Below are 17,914 nucleotides of genomic sequence, written 5' to 3' on the forward strand. Positions count from 1 at the left end.
TAGACCTTGTCTTAAGTGACATCTGAACTGCTCTTGGAAAGTTGAAATGTTTTATCGAGGCCAATATTTTTTCTCTAAATAATGGTAAGATAATTGAAAGATCTGATCAAGACAGCCCAAAAAAGATATAATATCACAATAAGACAACAAGACTCAAGACTGTCGTCACAGAATTAGTGTTTCTCTCAACAAAACAAACGAATCAGTTCATGTTTCCTCTTTCATTAAATTTTTCTACGGAACACAGCAATGTTCTAAATGAAATATGGCACAGTAATGACTTGGGTCAAGACATGGCTGTGCTTCCTCAATTTAAGTCCATCCTATCTTAGCAAAAGGGGCATCAGGTGCAAAATGAAATCCTGTCAATTTGAAGATTTTGATTTGATGCCCTCAAAACAGATCATAGAGGAAATTGAAGTTGTGAAAACTGCAAGATGAGCTACCAGATTGAGTTCAAGGAGCAGCTGAATGTGATTGATGCTTTTTTGTCTCTGTAAAAGGACAGTATTGATTGATTGAATCTACGGTTGAATCGACCAACAGGAGGGTTTATCAGTGATTATCGATTAACTTTTTCACAGAACTCTTTGTGTTAGGTTAAAATTATTCTTGAAGAAAACTGCTGGATTAGCGTTTGCTCATCGGTTCACCCTACAAATACATAACTATAAAATTCTGATTGCCGTATTTTATTTCCATCCGGACGGTAACATTTGTGTAACAAATTTTCTTGAAGACAAAAAAAAGAAGTCCCAAGAGAATCAGAGCATATTTCGTTTATATTGCACCAGCTGAAATTTCCAATTAAATTTTTTAATATTATTAATAGAAATGACAAAATTGCTTTCTACTGAGTAGCCCCTCTCTCCGCGTGCTTCAAAAACAATACCAAACAAAAACAGCAACACTCGATGTCTACAAGGAGCATGTTAGGACAAGACTGCGGATATTAGGGTTATCAGCTCTTTTCATCAGAGTTTTATCCCCGAATCAGCAAAATCACAAAAAATTGCAGAGGTCGATTGAGCAAAATTGAAAATTTTTTCAGTCTTTGTCAGTTGAGTCTTTGTCTTTGTCAGTCTTTGTCAGTCATATGGGCGTTAACGCTAATATGACAGTAGCAATGACAGTTGTTATTTGCAACATGGAAGTTGAGAGCAATAAGAGAAATATTGTTTGTCAGCCAGTGAGGGGACATTTTGTCAACCCTAATATCAGATAGTGCGTGTTGACTGCGGACAAGTACAACATCTATAAAGACCCAATTATATAGGTCCATTGACAAAATTTTGAAAAAAAAAGAGAAAAACATTGTTAATTCCTTTGAGTATGAACTATAAAATACAGAACATAGTTTAAAGGCAATGTAGTGTTAAAAAGTATAAATGAAACAAACGTCACATATTGTGAAAGTTTAAAATTGTATTAAATCTACAATGTGCTAAAATATCGACAAATTAAGAGAGATGAATTATAATTGAGAAAAATTCAAAAAAATGCAAATTATACAATTAACATTTTCGAGAAAATAGAAAATTTTTGAAAATGCCAATCCTCCAATTAACATTCCATAGAAGACTAAATGACGCCCTAAAACTAAATCAAATCAAGATTGAACTTGAAAGATTTGAGATTAGAATTCAATTCAGAAACCGTTGGGTCGTTTAGAAACTCATTCCAGAAATGATTTTTTATTGTAATTTTGAGAGCGCGCTTTTTAGGGATATTCCGCCTCAAGTTGAGAGGCAAATCAATAAACCAGTCAATTGCTTTTTTTGAAAAACAGTTTTGCATTATATTTATTTTTTGGTTTGCTCCAAATGACAGCTTGTTTGTACGGTCATTCATTTTAGCACTTAGGGTGGCTAACTTGAGTTCATCGAAAGCTGGTAGATATACGCAGTTAACTCTGAGCTGGTACGTATACTCAGTTGAAGAGTTCTTGGTGAGTGAATTTGTTTGCAGATGTCTTGATATTCAAATAATTGGGCCCCATCATGCAATAATATTTTAATCGGTCTGAAATGGTTTCAATATCGCTCATAACTGCCATTAAGTTTTTAATAACCAAGTAAACATTAGTTTTTGTTCCAACCCCACCTGTGGGGGGGGGAGGAACTATATACTCAAATGGGTTTTTTTTATCAGTCAATTTTGGCCGATAGATATATTCATCGCAGAGAAATGTGAGTGGTATCATTAAAAAGCTGGTACAGCGTAGAATTCAAAATTAAAAAGGTTTTTATGATTTTTGTTTTTTTCGAGGAGTTATCGAGGATTGAAATTTTGTGTGATCACGGGATATTTGTCCACTTTTAGTGTGATTGTTCTTCAAATTAAGATATTTTTGTAAATATAGTATTTCAAACTTAAATTTCTTGCCAAAAAATGAACCAATTTTGTGTTCCTAATAGACTAAAGGCGATAAAAAAGACTAGTTATGGTCTCATGGGGAGCTTCAATATCAAAAAAAAATCAAAATCAATTTGAGAGCTTCTTTTTATAAAACTTTTCTATTTTTTTTTGCTTTTTTAAGTCGCCTAGAGGCAAGTCACTTTTCATATTGAGGTTTCGCTAATGACAGATCTCCTACTTTACAGTCAAATGAAGCCCAATGAACAAAAAAATCGTTTTCAAGGAATTGCTTATGTTTTTTTTTAAATTCGACTCTGAGTTTTCGTAATTTTAAATGAAATTTTGAATTTCTTTTTGAGGTTTTGCTAATATTTTGAAGTCTTTTGGAATGGAATCATTGACTAACAGTGCACTATGTTCCGTAACGAGATTTAGGTGGGCATATCTAGTGCTTTGAGGGGACAGCTAACGGCTGTTAAGACTTCAAAAACAATTTTTCCAAAAATATTTTCGAACATTAACCAATCATAAACTTATAATCGTGAACTGTAGGTTAGTCTCTGTGATGACAGCGTCCTCTTCCTTCCTACTGTAACCAAATTTCATATAGTTGGCGGTTTTGTTTTCTGACTTTTAGTAATATGACTTCAATGACACAAGATTTCAAAAAGTTTAAAATTTTTTTTGGTTATTTCCGTATTATTATTTTCTTTTGAAATCTTATCACAATATCTTCAAATTGACAGCTCCTATTGGCTTCAATAAAACGTTCAGTGGATAACAGATAAATTTCTCAGAGAAAAGCTAATGGCTTCAAAGGGCTTCGATTTTTTTCTCGCACTTCTCTTCTGGATTTTTGGTTTTTGCCTGATTTTGTTGTTTTCTTAGTCATAAGACTTGTTGTGATGTCTTATTGATCACCTATGCATGACAATAATCCCCATAACCCGATTGAAGCATAATTGAGCGTATTTTTTGACTTCCGTCGAAATTTTTTGAATTTAATGGCTGTTAAGGAATTAAAAATATTTTGTTAAGGAATTAAAGATTTTTTTGAACCTTATCTAATCACAAAATTTTCGTGAACTGTTAGTCAGTCTCATTGTTGACAGAAAACACTTGCTTTCTACGGAAAAAAAACAAATTTTGTTAGCGGTTTTATCTTCTAACTATTGATTATATGACTTCAATAACACAAGAAATCAAAAATTAAATTTTTTTTTTGATATTTTCGTATTATTGGTTACTATTGAACTCCTATCACATTATCCAAATATTATACACATTTCTAAATATTATTCTAACCCCCTTGGCTTGGAAAAAACATTCAGAGGATCACAGATTGAGTTTTCGGAGAAAAGCTAATGGTTTAAATGTCTTCGACATTTTCTTCTCGCTCCTCTCTACTGAATTTTGGTTTTCGCCTGTTTTAGTTGTTGTTTTCATAGACTTAAGACGTATTGTGGTCTCTTATCGGTTATACACGCTTGACAAACATCTGTTTTTAGCCATCGTGTTATTTATGAGCGTAGTTATTGACCTCCGTTAAAAGTTTTTGATTTAAATGGCTGTTAATATTTCGAAAAATTTTTTTTGAATTTTGTTTGAACATTAACTGATCCTAAACTTTTTTCGTGGGCTGTTAGTCAGCCTTAGTACTTAGAGGATCCCGTTTTATTTCTAGTGCCGCTAAATATTATCTGGTAAGCGTTTTCATATTCTACCTATTAGTTTTAAAACTTCAATGCCACGAGTTTTCATATATTTCTAAGAATTTTCGGGTCCTACTGCAGCCAAAATTAATCTGGTTAGTGGTTTATCTTCCACCTATTAGTTTTAAAACTTCAATGCCACGAGATTTCTTATTTTTTTTTGAATTTTCGGGTACTTTTTATTTTTGGTTCCTTTTGAAATCTTATCACATTATCCTATTACTGATAGTTCCCATTGGTTGAGGGAGTACGATCAACGGATCATAGATAAAGTAATCAAAGAACTGCTAATGATTTAATTGGCATCGATGCATTCCCCTGGCACTCTTTTACTGAATTTTTGGTTTTCGCCTGCTTTTGTTGTTGTTTTCATAGTCCAAAAATACTTATTGTGATCTCTTATTGATTAGATATGCATGAAAAACATCATTTTCCTGCCATCATTTGATATCTGAGCGTAGTTAATGACTCCGTTAAAAGCTTTTGAAGTTAATAACTGTTAAGACTTTAAAAATAGTTTTTCGAAATTTTTTTTGGAACATTTAGCAATCCTAAATTTTTTTTCTATAATTGTTAGTCAGACTTAGTACTTTTGGGATTTTTTTTTCCAACGCAGCCAAAAATAATCTGGTCAGCGTTTTGATCTTCGACCTATTATTTTTAAAGCTTCAGTGCCACTAGATTTCATTTTTTTGTTTAATTTTCGGGTACTTTTTCTTACTTTTAGATCTTTTTGAAATCTTATCGGATTATCCTAATACTGTCAATTCTCGTTCGTTTAGGGAAGACGTTCAACGGATCATATATAAAGTTTTCAGAGAAGAAATTATGATTTAAGTTGCTTCAACTTTCTTCTGGCATTTTTCTACTGAATTTTTGGTTCTTGCCTGTCTTTGTTGTTGTTTTCATCTTCAATAACTTGTTGTAAGGTCCTATTGATCTATATGATTGGCCGACAAACTTTTCGTCCCATGGAGGAAAATTGCCGTAAATTGCTGACAATTTTCTTAGGCTTGCAATTGAGAAACGAAATGATAATGTTATTCGATTCAGTCAGTCAGTTTATTGCCTTCAGTCTTAAATTTTTTGATATAAATAGTCAAACGTTTTTCAAACTTTTCTGTTTTTGTTGTTCTTTTCATAAAATTGTAATTTATTTTCGTCAATGAGAGGTCACATCCAATTTCTTGTATTCCAACAGTCTACTGATATTATTTGTCATCAATACTTTGTTTGTTGGACGATATGCGTTTTTCTAAACGATTTTTGAGTGGTCATTTTTTTGTGATTCCTTTTCTCTTCTTTCAGAACAACCGCGTAGTAACAGATTCCAATGGTTCACAAATGTGGCCCAATTAAAATTATTTAACCTCTCAGTATAATTCCTGCAGCTGAATTAGTAGAAATAAGAATTGAATTAAAAATACATAATATTCAGATAATAGCTAATGTTTTTAATGGTAGCAATAGTTTGTGTTTTCGCAAATCGGTTCTAATTTTTTAGGTTTTTCTTTAGTTCTTTTCTAAGGCTTAAACTACCCAAAGTCAAGGCCTTTTGCTGTGTAATAACTTTTTAGTAATTTATTCAGGTTTATTTAGTTAAAAGTTAGTGGTATTTAAGACTTTTGAAATTTCTTGGTTTAAAAAATGTTGATTAATTTCTGAATTTCGCCTCATTGATCGTTTTCTTTGTTGACTTGTAACATAGTCTCATTAAGGAAACTTTCTGTCCTGTTTATAGTTAGGAAAAGTTAAATTTGAGTAGTTAAGGTTTTATCTGACTGCATTTTGTCGTTTTTACTATGTGCTTTTAAATTTAGATATTCAGATTTTGCCGTGAAAATTTTGTTTTTGCTGATTTTTTTGGTTGTTTTTTGTCTCGTAGTCTCTTTAAGATCAGATCTCACTGGCGTTGTAATAAGGCATGGCATTATGTAATTCAATTAGTAGATAGGTTGTGTAACGGTTGTTTTAAACTCAAACATCTATTTTTATTATCTCTTCATTTGGTTGACAATTTAGTCAAAAATGTAGATGAGCGCGGGTCGGAACATCATGTGCAAACGCACATTAACGAGCCGCCTTGTAGAATCTAACGTCAAACGTTAAGACGATTACTTGGCTGGTTTTGACGTTCTTAGACCACTCGTAGACTATTTCCGGTCTATTTTTGTCGTTTTATTGACATTTCATACTTGGATTTTGACTTGAAGGTCTCAGCCAAGATATGCGCAAGACTGCTAAGAGTAACAAAAAACAATTATAGACATACATCAGTGCTCTTTCTATTAGACTTGTGATTAGACTTGTCCCATAGTGAAATTGACTTGGCGGTCAAACAGCACACCTCAAAACATGCGCTGTGCATTTCCATGAAAAAGTGCAAGAAACACTACAAATTGTCTGGAATTGTTGACATTGTAAACTTGAAACGAACAAGGATTTTGAATTTTTTGAGCTCTAATTTAATGATGTATACTTCAAAGTTCGGGAAAGGCGATCTTTTTCCAACCGCGGATGAGATACCCTACAGTATGAAACAAAGCCCAGTCGCTAATCCTGAGAGAATTAACCGACACTCAGTACAGCTTCAAATGTAAAATTTCGTAGAGAGCAGATAAGTACACGAGCTGAATAACAATTGTGTTCATATTTGTTCATTATTTTATCATTCATTTTAACATTTATCAACTTTTTTACTGATAATTGTTTTGTATGGTCGATCAAAATTCAACAAGTTCAACAAATTCAACAACATTATAGTTAAAGCGAAAGTAAAAAAAAAATACGAAATTAAGTAAAGCTATAAATTTCCATGTTTAATTTGATTTATACAGTTACAGGTTAACAAGACTAACAACCTATGTAAAACATTGGCACATGTTTAAAGTCTTCATATGGAGATTGTGGCTAATATCGTTTCAGTTCAGCAGCTAAAACGTAAATAAAGAATGATATAAAAAAGCGCAAGCATTTGTCTCAAACTCCAAAACAGGCAACGAAAATAATAATCGTTTTGATGACGCCAGTACAATTCTCCAAAAAATGAAGTATCCGGTGTGCTAAAATGTTAAAAACTGGACAATTTTACTGCCATTTTTTCAAATGTTAACGTTAAAATTCAACTTATTTAAAAATCTTTCAGCGTGGATATTACTTTATGACCAGAAACCTGAAAGTTGAAAGACATTCTTTTTCATTAGACAGCTGCTCGTGTTTCGGTACCTCAGATGAGACCGGATTTTAATACTGAAAGTTGTGCAAGATTCTTGCAAAAAGATGTCAATCTTACAAGTCAATTTTATCTTGCAAGATGAACATTTAAACCCAACTACGGTAACCCTAAATTTAATACTATTTCAAAACATTTATAGCAGCTTGAGATGTCAAAACAGCGAACACTAAAGAAGCATTATTCCATAATAAATAATTGATAGCTCAGTTTGGAATAGTGTGGCGGAATTATGGTCTAGGCTCAGATAAGGATTTTGAGAGCTCTCTAAAAACTTAACATATCGGAAATATGTAAAATTTTTACAAATGTTAGGATAAAAATTATAAACTTTGAGATCTAAAAATTATAAACTTTGAGAACTTTGATAAAAATTATAAACTTTGAGATCTAAAAATTATAAACTTTGAGAACTTTGATAAAAATTATAAGCTTTGAGATCCGGTTTATTGATAACTGTCACCAATCTTAGTTTCACTTTTCTCGGTGACAAGCCAAAATTAATGAAGAAAAGTACTTTAGTAAAATTGTAACGGCTGCTCTCCTATCAAAGTCAAGGAAAACTTTACACCGCCCAGTTCGTTTCAGCGGTTTCAAATCTGTCCGGATATTATGTTTTTGCAGTTAACTTTTGTGAACTGTATTATCCGCTATACTGTAGAATACCGTTGCATTACTTGTTGCTCAATTACTCTTGATAACTAATCGCTCAGCTTTGCTGTATGACAAACTTGTTTCTCTCAGAATAACAAAATAATTCAAATTGAAACAATCAAATTTTGTTTTGTTAATAACTCAAGTTATAAACCGAATATAGGAATTCCCGTTCCTACAAATTGTAGCCCTATAACTTGGCTATAACTATGCAAAGTTTCAACCTGCTACAGTTAGCAGTTGTAAAACGGTAGGTCTTACCAGTTGGAAATCTGACAATAATAATATTTTTCTAACTTTAATGTTAGCAAGTCTCTCTATTGGTTTCAATAACACCAATGTTGAACTAGAATCGGCTTCGTTAAAGCCAGTAAGAGAAACTGACTTTATGCTTTGCACAAAGTTTCTCTTACTTAGGAACTTCGTTCCTCAGAAAGAAAGTTTTGAGAATATCAAAGTTAATTCTCTTTTCACAAGTCAAAGTAAAGTTAAAACTGTACAATCACTAATATGATCTACAGAAACAAGACACGATAACAAGTAATTTACCGCTCAGGAAAGTGTGCTTCAATACGCACTGTATGTCAGTTTAATATAACAAAATTAACGAGTTTCAACTGATTTTTGTTAGTTTTTCAAGCTCCTTTTATGCTGCTAGTCACGTGGATTTACATGTCAAATTCAACTGTTGATTGGTTGTAGATAATGATGTCGACAGAATGTGAACACTTTTCCATAACGTCACTTTTTCAGTGTAAATTTGATGTCATGGGAAATTTGTTAACCATGTAGAAGTTTTGTCGAATATTCTGTATCAATAACAGGTTGATTCGCAATCCAATCGCAAAGAATCTGATGCAATACTGTTAAGTCGTAGTATTGTTTCGCTGGTGGTTGACGTAGTTTGAGTTTGAGTTATAGTTTGACTTCATGAATGACGATTGTGTACTAATAATAGTTGCTAAATATAAATGTTGAACAAAATGAACAAATCCGTATAACTTCGATAGAATGTAGCATTAAATTTCGCTTGTCACGCTATTCTGGCTTTAAGGCTTGAAATGGCCTTGAAGCGCTATTCAATTTGATTTCTGAGTTGTTAAGCTCAGCCGCAATATCGCCGGCCCTGTTTTCCATCGCGAAAACATCTTTTCCAGTTAGTACTGGGGCGAGCTTCACTACTAGTCTCTTGTACACTCCGTCGTTCGTTCGAACTATAGCTGACCGAATCACACCATCAGACCCATCGATGGTCTCCGCAACTCGACCTAGATTGTAATATCCACATTTATCGCTGTCTTCGACCAACCAAACGAGGTCGCCTTCTTTCAGGGTTTCGTTCGCCGTAGATCGCCATTTTTGCCGATTATTCAGAGTTGGCAGATATTCTTTCCGAAATCTGTCCCATATGAGATTTGCATAGGCTTGAGTTTGTCGAAAGAGCTTTCGATGATCGACAAATTCCTCCGCGCATGGTAGGTAGGGTAAGCAAACGTTCTTGTTGCCAAGCAAGAAGTGATTGGGGGTCAATGCTTCTAAGTCATTAACATCTGAACTGACTGGAGTCAAAGGTCTTGAGTTCAAAGTCTGTTCAACAATACACATCGTTGTTGAAAGAACGTCCTCGGTGACTGCTCTGTTCCCCAACACTGCATACATTGCTTTCTTGCAACTTCTCACCAACCGCTCCCATACTCCTCCAAAGTGAGGTGCTGCGGGTGGGTTGAACTTCCATCTGATTCCTCGTTGAATTAGATGTTCTTCGATCCCTTCTTTGTTCCATTCCGCAACGTACTCCGCAAACTCTCTTTCAGCTCCAACAAAGTTTGTTCCGTTGTCACTGATGATTGTACTTGGTTTGCCTCTTCGGGCAATAAATCTCATTATTGCATTGAGACAACTATCTGTGTCCAACTTGGGTACCACTTCTATATGCACCGCTCTCATAGTTAGACAAGTAAAGAGACAACACCATCGCTTTTCATTTCTTCGCCCAATCTTCACAATGAAAGGGCCAAAGTAGTCAACTCCAACATTTGTAAAGGCTGTTGAAGCATCTAACCGCTCTTCGGGTAGATCTGCCATGACTGGTGCTATCGTTTGTGCTCTGCCTTTTCTGCAGGTAACGCACTTGTTCTTGATTGATCTTAAGGCGTTCCGTATGCCTAGGATCCAAATCTTCTGCTGAACAATGTTTCTTACATGCTCAGTGCCCTCGTGTTGATTGTCCTTGTGCTCGTTTCGCAAGAATAATTCAACCGCATGGTGTTTCCAATGTAGCAGAATTGGATGTTTTGTATTGAAGTCCAATTGACTTTTGCCTATTCTGCCTTTGGCTCGAATAAGTCCTTCTTCATCCAGGAAGGGGGAGAATTGTAGAATTTTGCTGACTTTTGGAATTTCCTTTTCAGCTTTGAGAGATTTCATCTCTTCACCAAACTGTTCTTGCTGTAGTAACTTGAAGATTGTTGCTTTTGCTTTTTCTCTTTCTTCAATGCTAACTGTGAGTGTTGCTGGTCTGTGTTTGTTCAATGCTCGCTGTACGTATGCCACTGTATTCACTAGTCTGTTGAAGTTACTGAATCGTTCCCACTGGATAACAGCTTTCTTCTCTTCAGCCTGTATCATGAAGACTGACGAGGGTATATTCTCTTCATCTGAGGCAAATATGAGGTTCACCTGCTGTGGCCATTCGCTTTCTGGTCGCTTCAACCAGGCCGGCCCAGTGAGCCACTCACTTCTCTTGAGTTCTTCAATGTTGATTGCTCTGGTGCCAATGTCCGCTGGGTTGTTGATACCGCTCACATGTTTCCACTGTGAAACATCAGTTGTATCTAGTATCTCAGCTACTCGATTGGCCACAAACACTTGTTGTTTACGATGGGAGCTGTGTATCCACTGCAATACCGTAGTTGAGTCTGACCAAAAACTGCAACTATTTATCTTCATTTCATGTTCCTTGACTATCTGTTCTTTCAACCTCACTGCCATGACTGCCGCTTGCAACTCCAATCGTGGTATTGAAAGATGCCTCATCGGTGCCACTCTGCATTTTCCAATGACAAATGCTAAGTCAGCTGAGTATTCTTTTGGTTGTGAGCGTAGATAAGCCACTGCACACATCGTGTCTTCAGATGCGTCAGCAAACACATGAAGTTCGGCTTTATCCCTCTCTCTGTTGAAGTACCTTCTATCGATGCTTGTTTCAGCCACTATTGGAAGTTGTTCTTTCCATCTCAGGAATTCTTCTTCTTCACTAGGCTCCACTTCGTTGTCCCAATGTTGTCCATTCTTAGTCCAGATGCCTTTCAGAAGTCGTCTCATATGAACACTGAACGGAGCAAACAATCCGATCGGGTCGAATACTGAAGATACCAGTGACAGAATCTTCCTCTGGGTTATAGGTGCTTCAACTTCCTTGATTGTACCTCTGCATACTTGAAGACTGTCATCAGTAACGGTCCATTGTAGTCCTAGCACTGAGGATCCTTCCGTATTGGGTTCCACTTCGACTTGCTTTGTGTTGCTGATTGACTTCAAGTCCTCTGGGATTGCTTCGGTAACCTCATCGTTGTTGCTTATCCACTTCTTCAGCTCGAATCCGTGTTGTGAGAGAAGAGGTTGTAGCTGATTGAAGACTTGAATTGCTTCTTCCGGGGTTTCCACTGATTTGATGAAATCGTCCATGTAGAAGTTGTTTTGTATTGCCTTGGTTGCTATTGGATACTCTTCTTCGTTGTCCAGTCCCACTCGCTTGAGAGCATAGTTTGCACAAGTTGGAGAACTCTTAGCTCCAAATACGTGACGCTGATATTCGTATATCTGAACAGGTTCGTTAGTTCTTGGACGCCATAAAAACCTCAAGCAACTTCTATCCTGTTCGGGAACTTGCACTTGTAGAAACATCGATTCGATGTCGGCTGTTAGGGCTATTGGTCCTTCACGGAATCTGAATATTGTTCCAATCAACCCATGTAGAAGATCAGGTCCTGCTACTAGCTTATCATTTAGGCATACTTCTTTGTACTTTGATGCGGCATTGCAAACACGTCTTACTTTGCCAGGCTTGTTCGGGTTTAGCACTGGATGGTGTGGCAAATACCATTCTTTCCCGAAGGTGCCTTTCACTTCGGACTCTTCCAATATCTTTACGAATCCTTTTTCTACATCTGTATCTATTGACTGTTGATACAAATTCTTCAGGTTTAGGTCCCTTTGGAATCATCTCTCCAGTGAGTAAAGGTGACCCAAGGCTGAGCTGTAGTTGTTCGGTAGGTTTGGCTCTGGTTCACTCCACAGCATTCCCACTTCGTACCGCTCACCTGTGAACTTTGTCGTACTCTCTAGCATCTTTTGTGCCTGCAGTTCCTTCTTTGACTGACTGACGACGTTGATTTTGGAAGCATAGGTTTCTATGTCCCACCAGGTTTGAATATTCTCAGCCACTTTCACATCTTCTGTGAAGGCGAAATGACAAACATTTTGTCTTCTTTTTCCTGTCATGGGCCCACTGACTACCCATCCTAGCTCTGTTAGAACGGCGAAAGGTTCACTTCGTGTTCCTATCTTGTAGTCCAATGGTCGTTGTAGCTCATAAGCATCTTGACCAAGGATGATGCCAACTTCCATCAAGTTGAAGATTTTGTTGGGTAAAACACTCAAGTGGTTGAAGCTTTGCTTCAGCTTGTTGTAGTTGTAATTTGTGTTTCCCAAGGAGATTGACGGGTGTGCAAACGCTTCGATTGAATGCACCTTTGAATGTAGTCCTTTTATTTTGAGAGGAACCCTTTCTGTCTTCAGATCCTTCGTTCCGTGTATGCCGGCTATGTTGAGCGTCAAACCGGTGCCTTGGGCCCGTAACTTCTCTTGCAAACTTTGATCGATGAATGAAACCGTTGATCCACTATCGAGGAAAGCATATGTGTTCAGCCTGTTGCCACCGCTCTGTATTGAGACAGGAACTATCTGAAGAAAGCTAGTAACTTCGTTACTCTGGTTGATTGTTGCTGCGCTTACGTTGACTGCATGATTGCCCTCGTCCATTTGGTTTTCTGAGTGTAGCAATCGGTTGTGCTTCTTGATGCATCCATTGATGCCGCACGCATTGACTTTACAATCTTTGATTGCATGTCCTTTGCCTAGACATCCGTAACATAAGCGTTGCTTCCTCACTGCTGCGTACCGATCATTCACACTCATGTTTCTGAATAGTGGACAGTTCCATATTTTATGAGTGCCATCAGCTAGTGGACAGTGATCAATTTGCGTTTGCTTCGTTTCTTTCACGTTCGAACTTGCACTAAAGTTCGATGTTTTCGAGAACCGTTTGTCTCTATTCGTGCTTCTTCGGTCTTCTTCTCTTCGCTCTCCCTTGAAAGCTGAAAACCCTTCGTGCACGAATGCTATCCTTGATAGCCATTTTTCAAACAAAATCAGATCAGGCCAATCTTCATCTTTATCATCAACATAGAACCACCACTTCTCTTTGAGAACTTGGGGTAGTTTATCTACTGCCATATAGAGTGTCGAGCTTGATTGCAGATCACCAACCTGCTTGTACTCTTTGAGCACATTCACAAAGTTCGAAACAATAACTGAGAAACTGATCAGACCTGTTGAGTTGTGTGGTTTCACCTGACTTGCTTTGCGAAGACTCTCCAGTTGTGCATCAATGATCACATGAGGCCTTCCAAATTTCCTCTCCAGAATGCTCCATGCAGCACCATAGAACTGTCCAGAATAGCCCATTCCAGAGATTGCTGACCTTGCCTTGCATGTCAGCAGAGTCTTCAGATGGCTCATCTTCTCTGAGTCTGGTATTGGTCGTTGATCCACTGTAGCAATGAACATACTAGACCACTCCGGCCATTCGAGAGGGTTTCCGTCGAAGTTGTTCAACTTCAGCTTTGGTAGGCTACTACTACCTGAATAGCCAGTGTTGTATCGTAATAGACCAGCTCTGGGGGAAACGTCTCGGTCTTCAACACTTGAGGATCGGTCTCGTAAACTGCGGTATCGTGAGAAGTGACTTTGCTTGTTCACTTCAGGGGTTACTTCGAAGCGAGCTGTTGATCGATCTGGTGTTAGAAGGTTGTCGATTCTGCTGGCCCAGTCAGAGACATCTCTTTTCTTGGGGGTCCAGTTGAAAGGCGATTTGTCTCGAGCACCAGTTGATTGCGAACGAGCATCATCGTTATCTAATGCTGTTCTCTTCACTTTGCGCTCTAGCTCGCGCTCTTCCTCCAGTAGTTGATGCTTGGTTTCCAGTTCCTTCATTTGCATTTCCAGCTCTAACCTCCTTCGCTCAAACCGTGCTTGTTCCAGTCGCGTCTTGGTTTCGAATTCGATATCGAATTTCTTCATCCTTTCCTCTCGCCTTTGCTTTGCTGACGATGTTTCGGAAACATCCTCCGTCTCTTGGCCACTTGCTGTTGCTCCATTTTGCACTGTTTGAGCAACTGGGTTGTCCGTTGGGTAGTTGTTGCTCTCGCTGTCGTTCACTGCTTGGGTTACGTTGCTTTGCTCTGCATTCATTTCTGGTTGCGTGCCTTTGCTGATATATGCAAGCCAATGATAGTCCAAACTTGCTTTGCACTTCCTTGCTTCTTTCAGATGTTCTTCAACGAAATTTGCTTGGTAGGGCACAAGCTTGTTTCGACGCTGCAGTTGCTTTGGTATTTCTTCCTCTAGGAGGTGAACAGTCTGTTGGTAGAGGACCTTTAGTTTGTTGGGTCGATCTGAATCTTCAATTATTTTGTAGTCAATCCCTGTTTTGGTGTTCACTTCTTCCCGTAAATCTTGGAACTTCTTGTCGTACCTTTGTGCTGTTGATTGAAGCTCCTCTCTGCTGAATGTGTTAGGATTGCCTGATTGCCTTTTGCTTTGCTTGCTCCTTTTAAGCGAGGTTAGTTCTTCAACGTAATTTGTGAAGTGCACTCGCAGCTTTCGCTCTGCCTCACTGGCGTTGCGCTGTTGATTTGTTTGATTCTCTTTGGGGGGTGCCTTTGGCACTCTCTTCATCAGATGGGACAGCAGTTTGCCTTCCACTGATTGATTTTTATATATTTGCTTGAGTTGAGTTTTGTTGAGTTTTGTTAATAACTCAAGTTATAAACCGAATATAGGAATTCCCGTTCCTACAAATTGTAGCCCTATAACTTGGCTATAACTATGCAAAGTTTCAACCTGCTACAGTTAGCAGTTGTAAAACGGTAGGTCTTACCAGTTGGAAATCTGACAATAATAATATTTTTCTAACTTTAATGTTAGCAAGTCTCTCTATTGGTTTCAATAACACCAATGTTGAACTAGAATCGGCTTCGTTAAAGCCAGTAAGAGAAACTGACTTTATGCTTTGCACAAAGTTTCTCTTACTTAGGAACTTCGTTCCTCAGAAAGAAAGTTTTGAGAATATCAAAGTTAATTCTCTTTTCACAAGTCAAAGTAAAGTTAAAACTGTACAATCACTAATATGATCTACAGAAACAAGACACGATAACAAGTAACTTACCGCTCAAGAAAGTGTGCTTCAATACGCACTGTATGTCAGTTTAATATAACAAATTAACGAGTTTCAACTGATTTTTGGTAGTTTTTCAAGCTCCTTTTATGCTGCTAGTCACGTGGATTTACATGTCAAATTCAACTGTTGATTGGTTGTAGATAATGATGTCGACAGAATGTGAACACTTTTCCATAACGTCACTTTTTCAGTGTAAATTTGATGTCATGGGAAATTTGTTAACCATGTAGAAGTTTTGTCGAATATTCTGTATCAATAACAGGTTGATTCGCAATCCAATCGCAAAGAATCTGATGCAATACTGTTAAGTCGTAGTATTGTTTCGCTGGTGGTTGACGTAGTTTGAGTTTGAGTTATAGTTTGACTTCATGAATGACGATTGTGTACTAATAATAGTTGCTAAATATAAATGTTGAACAAAATGAACAAATCCGTATGACTTCGATAGAATGTAGCATTAAATTTCGCTTGTCACGCTATTCTAGCTTTAAGGCTTGAAATGGCCTTGAAGCGCTATTCAATTTGATTTCTGAGTTGTTAAGCTCAGCCGCAATAAAAATTGAGGAGCGAGTGTAAGAAGATTCTATCAGAAAATATTACAAAGTATGTTTTTGAGAGAAAACAAAACCAAACAAGCCTTGGGCGGGAGAGAAAACTGGTCCAATTTTATTGACCATCAGCTATAGCCGGGGTAAAGTTGTCAGTGCATTTTCAGCGCCTTCAAAACTTTGATTCGAGCATATTTTAAAGTTCAGTGACTCTTAGCGCATTTCGTGCAAAATTTTCCTCCCCACGCGAAAATCGTTGTCACCATCAGCGTCATGGGTTATTTTTATACACGAGATCTGAACATGAGCTCAAAGCAATTTCCTGTTATTCATTGCCAGGTTAGGAAAAGTGTAGGCATTTTCCTGAGAATATTTGAGGTGGTTAAAGAGGAAGGAAAAAACAGTAGTTGGGCTTTGTTTGATGTGGTTGTGAAGTTAAACACATGCCATGCCAATTTCAATTACTCACACTGTGCCACAGGAAGTCAAAAGTGACACATTTAATCAGTTTTTATTCTCTTATCACTACCCTCGCATTTCCACCCCCACCCCCCTACCCCCTTTCTTAAACATTACCCCGCATATGTGCAACTGAACACCCCTATATTCACCCACCCCCACCCCATCTCTCCTCAGAGCCCAACTTCTTCAAAGGCAACTTTCCACACTTGTCCATTTGTTTTTGAGAGAACAGAAAGATAACTGTAGCTATCATTCCATAGATGCCCCCCCCCCCCCCCCTTACCCACCCATTTTATCAATCGAAAGTTCTATTTGGAACAGCCCAACTGAGACACACAATTGATCACGCCGTCAAATTTCCGCCCCAAGGAAGTTTAATTAGGGCAAAGATTGAGATGAACTTTTTTAGAGCTGTAATTCGAACGAGAAGTTAAGGTTATGGGATTGAATGAAAAATCAGCAAATGAATTCAACCGTAGTTATTGATGTTTAAAAGGTTTAATTTTAAGCTAGCTCCCGTAATGATTTTTCGTAAACCCATTTAAGAAAAATAGGTAAGTCTTTCTAAATCTCAGATTCAAAAAGGAGCAAAAAGATCAAATGCTTCAATATAAATCAATTGATAAGTGATTACTTCAGAACCCAGTGATTAAAAATTAATACCTTAAAAAGTGAAATGATAAAAAAACACGGAAACATTATTTACTCCATATCTCCTTTTTTCGCTACTCTCAAACTACAAAAAAAATTTCATGCTACAAACTATTTTCAACATGCCAGAATAGCGGCTAAAACCCTATGCAACACAAAAGTCTAATCCGAAGAACCCTTGAAGTTTTGAGCAAGCTACCTAAAAATCTTTCATCCTGCCGAGGATATCAAGCGAATTTTTAAAGAAACCAAAAAAAATTTTTTCCGTTAAAAAATTTGCGACGAACTGTAAGAATTACAGTTTTGGTAAAGTTTTGTGGCTTAACCTCAAAACTTTGCGCTTTGGTTAAAGCAATAAACAATAATATAATTTGTAGTTTCTCTGCCATTTGTAATAAGTGTAAGTGTAATAACTTCTCTCTATCCTCACAATGACTGTTTAATACATTGCCTGGAATGTTACACAAGACTGCAAAGGCACAACTAGTTCAGTGACTCTTTAGGTTCAATATGGGCTACCTATATCTGAAACGACATCTCATCACTTGTCAGCAAATGAAGGCTGAGAGATCAATAGGCGTTTGACTCACTTAAAAACACACCAAATAATTTTCAATAGACAGCCCTGATCTTTATTCTCAACCAAGAAGTGGAGACCCTTTTTTCAATACAACTTATCATTAATTCGCCTAAAAAACAGGGAATTCAAATGATTCAAATGAAGCCGATCAATTTTGCAGTTTTTTTCAAAATTGAAGCTAAAATTGTGTTTTCA

Source organism: Convolutriloba macropyga, unplaced genomic scaffold (assembly GCF_964194025.1).
Source record: "Convolutriloba macropyga unplaced genomic scaffold, txConMacr16.3 SCAFFOLD_2023, whole genome shotgun sequence".
NCBI classification, from domain to species: Eukaryota; Metazoa; Xenacoelomorpha; order Acoela; family Convolutidae; genus Convolutriloba; species Convolutriloba macropyga.